Source organism: Carassius auratus, unplaced genomic scaffold (genome assembly GCF_003368295.1).
Source record: "Carassius auratus strain Wakin unplaced genomic scaffold, ASM336829v1 scaf_tig00041798, whole genome shotgun sequence".
Taxonomy (NCBI): Eukaryota; Metazoa; Chordata; class Actinopteri; order Cypriniformes; family Cyprinidae; genus Carassius; species Carassius auratus.
The window spans coordinates 28,357-39,590 of record NW_020526676.1 but is presented as its reverse complement, the minus strand read 5'-3'; the positions used below and the strand labels follow the sequence as shown (position 1 = coordinate 39,590).

At 40.3% G+C, this 11,234-nt stretch overlaps 1 long non-coding RNA gene across 1 annotated transcript; it reads left to right on the top strand.

Annotated features, from left to right (window-relative positions):
* The first annotated feature begins 976 nt into the window (after positions 1-976).
* LOC113085528 (uncharacterized) lies at positions 977-2,017 on the top strand. The gene is made up of 3 exons (XR_003284299.1): positions 977-1,048; positions 1,140-1,293; positions 1,837-2,017. It is a non-coding gene; the product is annotated as an uncharacterized LOC113085528 (long non-coding RNA).
* The last annotated feature ends 9,217 nt before the right edge of the window (positions 2,018-11,234 follow it).

Below are 11,234 nucleotides of genomic sequence, written 5' to 3'. Positions count from 1 at the left end.
TTTTTCTTCATGATTATTTTACTTTCTTTTATGTAAAGCACTTTGAATTACCATTGTGTACGAAATGTGCTATTTATATAAACTTGCCTTGCCTTGCCTAGTGTCACACACACACACACACACAAAGAAGAGCATTTATTTAAAATAGAAATATTTTCTAACAATATTCACTAAAGTTAAATAGTTTGAGGTCAGTAAATGTTTATTCTTTCTTTTTTTTTATAAGAAATTGTATTCTTTATTAGATCTTAGAATCTTTTATTCAGCAAGGATGTGTTAAATTCATAAGAAGTGAAAGATATTTTAAAGGATATTAAAATAGAAACATTATTTTACATATTTTATTTTGATAAGTGAATTATTACTGATTTTTGACTGTAGCATCACTACCAATAGCCGCGTATCGACAGCAGGTGGCGCTGTTGATCTGCAATCCCCTGCAGAGACACTGAAATGCAACCTTTTTTGTTGTTTTTGTTTCAAACAGTTCGTTGAACAATAATAAATGAAGTACCTGAAGCTGACAATGAAGTAATGTTTAATAATTAGCAAAGATGATTAATTTAGCGTTGTAAACGCGCGTGTGAGCGAGGTGAAGAGGCGCCTGAGGACCAAACACAGCACAACGGTAGGAAACTTCACTCCTCTTATTATTTCTCTTTTACTATAGCGATTTATTTTTAGATACGTGATCTGAGTCTTTCATAGAGTTGTTTTATAAACGCAGTAATTTTGGAATCGGCTCTGAAAGTTCCTGTCAGTGTTTAAAAGCTAATTATAATTTAATAACGTGTTGAATGAATTTGGTAAGAACGGTATTTTATGTTTTTTTGCATAGAGGTTATTAATATAGGCTGAAATCAGTGTTGCTTTTGGCAGCCCTTTTAGCTTTAGTCTTAATCTTCGTCTTTTGGACAAATCGCTCATTGTCAGGTGACGTTACACCGTGGAACACGAAATGCATTATGGGTATATCCGCCATTTGTAAGGTGTCGATGCTAGTGTGTTCAATTGGGAGGATTGTGTTGGTCTTAAATGTGGTAAAATGGTACGTTCTTGTTGTGTGATAGGCTGCAATAGTAAGTCTCATGACAGAACGGGTCACAAACTAAACAGCGGGGTAAGTTTTTTTTTTTTAGTTTTCCCTGTTTGTAGAAAGGACATGGACAGCTTGTAGTGGACGTATAACAAAGAGGTGTCGGATGGCCTGGGTTGGAGCTGTGCGACGCAAAAACATCACCTTTGGAAACATATCTCCGTTTATGTATGTCTGCTCTCGACATTTTCATAAAGGTAAGACATTTAAGTGACGTTGACAAATTTGAAGTATATAACATTTTATCCACGAGTCGTTTTGGATGAATTCTCTGGCACAGATAGCTCCAAACAACGCACGGATGTAACCGCGATCATGGGAGAAACGGGTTAACATTACCCTTTATTGTTTATACTGTAAAATGTTATGCAATCGTCTTATACAAGTCTATAAAATAAGTATTTTACTTCACTACAGCATTTTATTATTTTGGGGGTTTGTACTTTACTTTGTAACGTTACTTTACTCAACTACAATTTCAACTAAATACATTATTTAGTTAATTTTACAATTTATAAGGCTTGAAAGTTACTTGCTGTGCTTTTGCACAAAAATTTAATTTTACTTCGGTGTGACTTGCAGTCTAAAAAAAGGTACAGCACTGTTTTAATTATTTTTCTACATTTTAGCTAAATGACTTATGCTCAGTGTCTGTACTAAAACTTAAGTATAATCTAAGATTATTGTTAACACTTTTCTTCCCATGTAATGAAGTTAAAACCTTTTTCATGTTATTGCAGGTCACCCTGCATATGAGATGATGGAGACTGACCCAGACTGGTCCCTCCATCTGGGTCACACAGAAATCTCTCGATGTGCAACAGTGATCGAGTACTCGACCGCGACAGCGATGATCGATCACATAAACGATGATTGAAATGATTATTTTTTTATTGGTTATGGCAGCACGTTGGGCGGCGCCCTGATCTCTGATTGGTTAGCTTCCCACTTGATGCCTCAAAAGACGTTAGAAGACAGATAATCATGGCCTCAAAGTCAAGTAAGTGATGGCTGGTTTCCCTTTGAGAAGAACGATGAAAATACAGTTCAGGGTAAGCTGTACTGCGCCAAGCTGTCACATACATCTACAACAAATATAATCCGCTATCATCTAAAATGTGTACATAAAATATTTGGCGATAACAGAGCGGCAACTCAGACAAACATTGAATCACCTGCCGTAAGACCTAAATGCAACGCAGGCAGAACTGAGAAGACGGCAAAGCTATTCGCTGGAATGGTGAAAGATTTGCTGCCCATTAGTTTCAGAGACAGAGAAGGTTTACTTGTCCAGTGGTACCTGGCTGTTCCTGCAACATCTGTTCCAGCGGAGCGAATTTATTCCACTTAATGTGAACAGGCTGCGCACTCGGCTCTCATCTGAGCACGTAGACCGACTTATCTTTTTGAATAGACATTTGAATGGTGAACTTTTTTCTTAATTTTTTTAAAAACTATGTTTCACCGCTGGATCAAATATGCTGCTAAAGTTAAACTGGAAGACAATGTTTTGTTAAAAAAAATGCAGTTGAATAAAGTAGCAAAAAAAGAAAAAGTATCTTTGTGTGTTAAGTTTTAAATCACAGACAAATAATGAAATGGTCTTTATAAAATAAAAATGCACTGGATATATTTGTAGCCTATTAAAGAGCCAGTAAGATGAAAATTCTAAGCTTCCTATCACTGTTTAGAAGTCCTGTACATTAGGTTAAAATCCATCCAAGGTTTAAAAACATTGTTATTTTGTCAAAATATCATTTTAAAATTACCTCAATTCTCAGAGATCCCCAAACAGTTCGCACGAAGCTGTTCAAAAGATTCAGTTTCCTTAAACCCCACCTTTCGGTAGCATAAGGTGTTCTGATTGGTCAACTGACATAGTTTTGATTGGTTGTTTCGCACACACCTCCACGGTAAACTATGTGTTAGCATCTGTTTGGGGTAAATTGTGTCTTATTCCTCTCACTGCGAAGCAAACAGTAAAATAAAAAACTTGAACAGTCTCGCTGCTTTTTCTTCTGTGTGGGTGTATTCAAGCCGCGCGCTACAGTTTGAATCTGAATAGTGCTTCAGCGCGGGGGTGTGGTCACATTAGATATAACCAGAGCCATGGCTCTGGATATAACGAAGGGAGACGTGAAAAACCGACATCGCGTTGTTTTCATATGGATTACTTTATCACAGAATATCTGTTTTCGGCAGCACTTGTTTAGTTTTCAAGTAGACATGTCAAGCTTTCTATTGAGAGTGAGGAGTCACGTGCCGATTTGGGTTGATTTGGGAGGGGTCTGAGCCGGTCGGCCATGATGGCAGGATACGCTATCTGTTGCCAGGGGCAATGCCTTCGGAACTACACAGAGGCACGACTAAACATTTCAGAGCGCTTTCATTTTTGCGCATTTATTTTGTCGGCGGAACAGATCGAGACGGATCTATAATTATGAGAAAGAAAAGGAAGAAAGTAAAGCAATGCAAAAACATAAGGTGAAAGAAAGGGGACCTTATAGGAACAAGCTCACACCAAGCACAAAACAGCGGTGTTTGAAGAAGCTCTCACGCATCCAAAATATCGACCCATACGAGCTCCCTGCAGCAGCACAGAGACCTGGACCATTTACCTCCATGCACACATATGGACATTGGGAATTATATTGTTTACGATGTAAGTCACCTTGCATTCACACTGTTAATGGCTTTAATCTAACCAGGACATTTACCTCTCGCAATCACACATTTAACTACCCTAGCCAACCCAGAACTGGTTTGTCCACTTTGCAGCCCCCAACAAAATTGTCATTGAGCTAAAATCAAATTATAACTAAACATACACAGTTTTAGCCTACATCAAAACATATTGGAAACTTTCGTATACATTGAACATCTCGTTACAATCTAGTGTTCAGTCGCAGTTAATTCTAAATGCAATGTAATTACACTAAAACGCATGTGAATAAACTTACTTTGGCCAGTACAACACTGTTGTCAATACCTGCTGTAGATGGACCCAGCCACAGCAGAAAGCCTCGTAACTTTCCAAAGACTTGTGGCTTTTAAACTCTTACATTGTGTAGTAACTTAAACCAAAAACAATATAATTCCCAATGTCCATGTGTGTGCATGGAGGTAAATGGTCCAGGTCTCTTTGCCGCTTGAGAGCTTCTCCAAATACCGCTGTTTTGCGCTAGGTGTAACCTAAAAAAAAACTGTATTCCATTGTTCCTATGTTTTCCATATGTATCGTGTGAGGTACTGGAGCAGTTTTTAACGCAGCAGTAGCTTCCAGGCATGGTAAAACAGTGCAGAATTGCAAGAAACTCCTCTTAACAACACATTTAAACAATCCTGTTTCGCCGCCGAAACTGCGGAGCTACTGTCACGAAAACAAATTCCTTGTATGTGTAAACATTCCTGGCAATAAAGCTCATTCTGATTCTGATTCCAACATGGCGGAGACCGTGATATCGAGGGAGGGGCTTTGTGCATGACGACAACTTCTCATTCTCAATAGATATCCCTCTCATGTCTCTTCGTTGAGTATTCACGGAGTTACACTTCATTTTAATGACGTGTTTGTACATGATGATCAGCGCAGACAGGCTGCAGACAGCACACATACTGATAAGACGCTCAGGAGAAAACAAACACATAACTTCATAATCATACTCCGCGTTGTGATTCGGAGATGCCCGTTGTTCTAAATAAAGTTGACATGATGCTCTCACACCAACCAGAGCGTCTGTGTGGGGGGTGGGGCAGGTCAGAGTTCAGTTTCTCTCAAGACGGTAGGCGGAGATTATTATGCAAAGTGCTCCTAGTGACGTACATAGAGATGGGCAAAAGTTTTGAAATCTATAACGACTCGTTTCAGCGATTCAGAGTCGACGCCTTACTTTAGAAGCCAATAACTTTATAAAACGTGTACTTTTGGTTTAATTATTTGCACATTGTTTACACTGATGGACAGCTACATCATACAGCTACATCAACACTGTAATACAGGTAATTTTTGATTTCCCATCTGTGTAGCTCTTTAAACATATTTGTAAAGATGACGAAAATTATTTGTAATAGTTTTTATCTTAAATATATTTTCAATCTTATTCAATTATTTAGCAATATTTCCATGCTGTTAAATAATATTTAAATAATATTTTGGTTGATCAGAAAGTGCAAATTGAATACAAAATATTCATTAAATATTTGAATACTACATAAGAAATAACGATAGTGACACTAATGTGAATTTATTGTACTTTCGTGTTTGTAAAGCGCAATCCGAGTTAAAATTTCGGTCAAGTTCACATCTGCATCGGCAATTTTTTATTTTATAAGATAAAAATTGCAAGAGCTAGTCTATATCGGATTAATTAACATGAACAAGTATGCTGAAATCGCTGCATATCAGCGATTCGTTTCATGCTTACATAAGCAATGCACGATAATGATATTGCTCTTAAATGTTTTATTTCTCTATTAATATTGTTATTATTTTATTATTGATGTTATAATAATGAAGCCGGGCTTTTTTTCCCGTCATTTTCTGGGCATAATGCAATTCATATGGCTTCGAAAACGCGCAGGTGGTTTATGGAAAATAAAACTTAACTTAAAAATACAGCTTTATTACAACTATTACACTTAATAAGGTAGATGAAAATATAGCACAAATCTGCAATACATTTATAATGAGAACTTTAAAGGAATCTATAGTAAAATCTGTCCTTGCCCATCTTTCAGCACGCTGTCATTAAAACGCATCAGAGGGAGCTTGCGCTCGCTCTCTCTCTCTCTCTCGGTCTAACGCATAACTTAGCATCCTATTGTGCTGATACAAGTTGTAATGTTACGTCTGATATGTATCTCAGTTATCTGATTTATCATAGGATGTGTCATAGAATTAGCTTCCGTTTATTGGTATACTCTTCACCTCAGGCAGATATTTCGTGCTCCTTTATTAATAACATTGCCTCATCATAATCACAATCTAACCTGTCCTAATCATGTGTTCATGTTTTCATAGACAGATTTTCATGTCAGATTTTTATTGTTATTTTTTCATTTTCATAACAATCTTCAGATTTTTTCATTATATACATTATGGCCATGCCCCCCCCCCCCCCCCGGCATTAAGCCCCACCCCCGATTAATCGTTTTTGAAACCTATCGATGATCGAAAAGAGAAATTTCCCAAAATGACCATCCCTAACACCAACACTACACGCTCTGCAAGACGAAGTAAGAGGGAGCAAAGAAAAAACACACTGCAGCCAGCTGAAGGAGGTGGTGAGCGACACACTGAGGAGGCACATGAGGCTGATGAAGATGTGCCATATGCTGTGGAGACACAAGTGACTGGAGATGGTGAGCGAACAGACCCACAACACTCAGGGGATGGCAGTGACACAAACAGAATGCAACTTATGTGTGCACAGAGGTGCAGAAGTAAACCGCCTGTTGGGAGAAAACAGACAGCTGCGACGTGAACTTGATGAGCACAGGATGTCTGATAGTTTTTTTGGAGACAATGATGATAAAGTAAAGTACTACACAGGGCTGCCAAACATGGGAACCTTTATGGCCTTGCTAAGTTTTTGGTGCCTCTCATGTCAGACCAAAAGAGGAAAGTTCTTAATCCATTTCAAATGCTTCTCTTAACATTTATGTGCCTCAGACTGGATCTGCCTGCACAATATCTAGCCCATCTCTTTTGTGTTTCCCCAAAGACAGTATACAGAACATTTCAGGAAATTGTGTCATTTATGTATGCAAACCTGAGTCGTTCCATCATATGGCCAGATAGAGACACTTTACACAAAATTATGCCTTACCAATTTGTGGAGTCCTTTGGACGCAGAGTAGCAGTGATCATTGACTGTTTTGAGATTTTCACAGAGAAACCATAAAATCTAAAAGCACGTGCTCAAATGTTTTCCAGCTACAAGCAGTAGCGGCTCCAGGATTTTTATTGTAGGTGGGCCTCCAGAAAACTGGATGGGCCAGTTAAAATATGAATTCCCCCCCCCGCCAAAAAATTCATCTCCGTCCAGCGCTTTTCTGCGGCACTGAGGAGGACAGCAACTTGTATCGCTGTCCTCAGCTCAGTGCTGAAGGCAAGCGGACAAATAAATACACCTTAATTGTTGGCAGTAAGCTAACTTCATTTAGCTCATGTGAACGTTCAATACACAAAAAGACTGAAACGGAATTAAATCTTTCTGAAATCTTTCTTTTTCTCTCTCCATTTATTTGTTCATTTGTTACGTTGTTCAGCTGGTTAATAATATTTCCACGTCCTGGCTGGTGACTTTGTTTGAAACCATCCATTTTCCCCAGCGCTGCAACATGTCCCCTGCTGGCTTTATGTTTGCGACAACCCTCAGAAAAATGTTTCCAGTCTTTGAAGCCCGTATTAATGAATCTGTCCTCATAAGCTGCTTCAGTGAAATGACGACCAGACTTACAAAAAACAGCATCTCTTGAGATGCTCATTTCTTGATGAATTTAAAATAAAATAAGCTGCTTTGTTTTGTTTTACGTTTCATATCGGAAAAACTGTCTGTGTCTGTCTTGAATGAATGACGTCCGCCAACGTCATTCATTTCATTGGATCACTTGCTGGTGGGGTAGAAGCCGCTGATTGGCTGAGAAGCTTTCGCTCAAAGCTTTCCTCGGGCTGCTTATTGGATGAACCGCTAGAATGAAAATCACTCACTTCTCATAGGCCTTGGCCAAAATGGGTGGGCCTGGCCCAATGGTAGCGCCGCGGCTGGCTACAAGCACAACCACACTATGAAGTATTTGATAGGTATTACAACCAAGGGATCTATTTGTTTTATATCCAAAGGGTGGGGTGGCCGTACAAGTGACAAACACATTACAGAAAATAATGGTTTTCTTGAAAAATTGTTACCAGGGACATTGTATTGGCTGATAGAGGTTTTGATATCAAGGAAAGTGTTGGCATGTTGTGTGCAGAGGTCAAACTCCCAGCCTTTACAAAGGGTTACTGTCAGCTAGCTGCAAGAGATGTAGAGGAGACACGAAAAGTAGCTCACCTAAGAATCCATGTTGAAAGAGTGATTGGAAATATTTACTGTACTACACTACAGTTGGACATATACTGTACTACACTACAGTTGGACATTGGTTTGTCAGCGCACAACAGACAATCTTATCTAAAAATGTGATATCCTCACCTTCACATGGGAGGATCATGTTTATGCATGTCATGCGTACATCACTTCAAGTGGGTTGCTCAGTGACGGTGAGTTTGTGCCTCAGACTTTTAGGTCTGATGGCAGCGGAATCCCCTGTAATCCGTCTGGGCTTACTTCATATGCACCCTTTTCAGTGGTGGACGACAAGCCAGAACATTTCACCCCATTGTCTTCCACTTATGACGATTTTGGTGACATGGAGGTGTGTTATGTCAATAAGACAATGGATGTCAACCGAGTTTGGCTGGGGATAGACGCGTCTTTGACCGGTTGGGGAGCTGTTTGTCAAGGGCGCTCAGTTCATCCTGACAGACTCTGGAGCAGGGGAAATGGAGGTTGCACCCCCAAACGGTGAGCCTTTTATGGCAAATATTTGGACTTATTCACGTCGAGCATGACTACGCATTGCCTGCTGTGATTCTCCTTATGCCCTCCATCGCCCCTGGGCTTGGATGCGTTAGCTCACAATTAGCCCAGAACCAGCTTGTATGCTTTTTACCCGATTCGTCTAATTCCAGCGGTGTTATCCAATAGGATTCGGCTGAACAGAGTGGAGCAGCTGCTGCTGATAGCTCCGTGGTGGCCCACACAGCCGTGGTTTGCAGACCTGGTCAGTCTGTTAGCGGGCTCTCCATGGAGATTCCCCTCAGACAGGACTTACTATCGCAAGCACAGGGAATGATTTGGCACTAAGGCCAGATCTATGGAAGCTGTGGGCGTGGCCTCTGAGCGGAGTGAGTTAATATGTCCCGGTCTTTCTGTTGAAACCACCGAGACTATAATTAATTCTAGGGCAGCTTCTACGAGACGCTTATTTGCTTTCAAATGGAAACTGTTTACGACCTGGTGTGGAATTCGTAATTGGATCCGGTTTACTGCCCATTGGCTTCACTACTGGAGTTTCTTCAAGACTGTTTCTCTGATGGAGTAACGCTAAAGTACTTAGCCCTTTGAAACTATACCGGATAAAATCCTGACTTAAAGACAGTTCTTCTTGTGGCTTTATCCTCCCTCAAGAGAGTTGCGGATTTACAGGCTTTTTCTGTTTCGCCCTCGTGCATGAATTTTGCACCAGGCTCTGTGAAAGTATTGCTGCGACCGAGGCCTAATTATGTCTCTAGGTCGCTTCGAACCCTTTTCACTTTTAACAAGTGGTCTCGGAGGCTTTACCCCCCTGCAGAGGCGGGGTCAGGAGATCTGAGTATTTGCCCTGTCAGAGCGCTGAAGACTTATGTTGATCGAACAGCTCCATGGCGTGAGTCCGACCAGCTTTGTCTGTTAGGACACAAAATAGAGGCCATGCTGTCACAGAGCAACGCATGTCACATTGGCTGATGGAGACTCTATCTTTAACCTATGAGGCGCGCGGACTCGCTTCGCCCTTACGAGTTAGAGCTTATTCCACGAGAGCAGTGGCTTCATCACAAGCTTTCTCAGTGGTTCTTCTATATGATGTCTGTGCTGTAGCAGGATGTTCCTCACCGAGCACTTTTGTCAAGTTTTACAGTCTGGATGTGAGGATGGCTCCTGGCTCCCGGGTTCTGTCCGCTTGAGCAGATGCTTTCCTTGGATTCCAACTATCAGGTACGTCAGGCGTGATGGTATAGGGTTCCCATACCTGTGACGTCACCACAGCATCGAAGTGACCTATGAAAGGGAACATCTCGGTAACGTATGTAACCACGTTTCCCTGTATAGGGAACGAGATGCTGCGGTCCCGGCTGTTCCGTACCTTGATAGCATTTCTTCAGTTCATGATATCTGAGCGAAATAGCGCATGGCACTCAGGTATACGATGCGTACGCATGCGTAGGGCAGTGCTAAGCGCTATTTGGCCAATAGGATTGGCGGGATGGTATAGGGCTTCAGACATTCCCACCGAGGGGTGTTCCCATACTGGTGACGTCACCGCAGCATCTCGTTCCGTATTCAGGGAACCGTGGTTACATACGTAACCGAGATGTCTTCCCGGACCTTCGCGGGGTTTAACCAGACGGTTACACGAGTTCCACCAATCAGATGCATCACTCTAGGATTGTGGGATTGTTCAGGATTGTGGATAATGAAGTACTTATCCAGGACATTGCAAATAGAAGGCATTTATCTCAAAACAAGGTTAGTGCCTCATGAAACTTTTGCGTTTATATCAGCATATACTATCGTTTAGTACAGCCGTAGCTGGTTTTACCCCAAATGTCAATGCAGAAATTGTATTGAATTTTTACTCCTGGCACCGGCTGTGGGTGGGACTGTGATGCTCCTATAGTGCTGCTATCAGTATTCTTGTAACATTGATTCATTACCCTTTAGACACAACCACATATCATCCAAATCATCTCCGAGTGGATGGCAGCAAGGATCCAGGATCAAAAGATCATTATTCATGGAGACTGTTCCACAGGAAGCAGTTTATCCTGGGTGAAAAACTAAACCTGGTTGTTTCAGCATCACTCAGGCAATACTTAATACATTTAAATTGATTTCAGTTGGTTATGTGTTTCAAATGGTGTGACGTCAAGCATGGTGAAATTAATTCTAGAAATTAATTCTAAATAGAAGTTGAAAACTTTTCAAGCGCCAATGCAGCCGTCCTCCAGACAGTATGTCTTATGCAAATACCCTAGCGCAGATGCAGGCAAATTGAGTGCATGCAATACCAGAAAACTAATGTGATTGGCTGTCACTATGAGAAGAGACAGTAATTCTGATCAGATATCAGTGTTGTTTTTTGCTTCTTTTTTTTATACATTTTTATTTATTAGTTTAAATTTTTTACAAAAAAATAAAAAAAATTATATATATATATATATATATATATATATATAAAAATAAAATAAAAACTCTCTCCACAAAGCAAGATATAAAATAATCATAAAGATAGAGATAAACAATAATAAACATAGATTACATCTAGTCTGTGG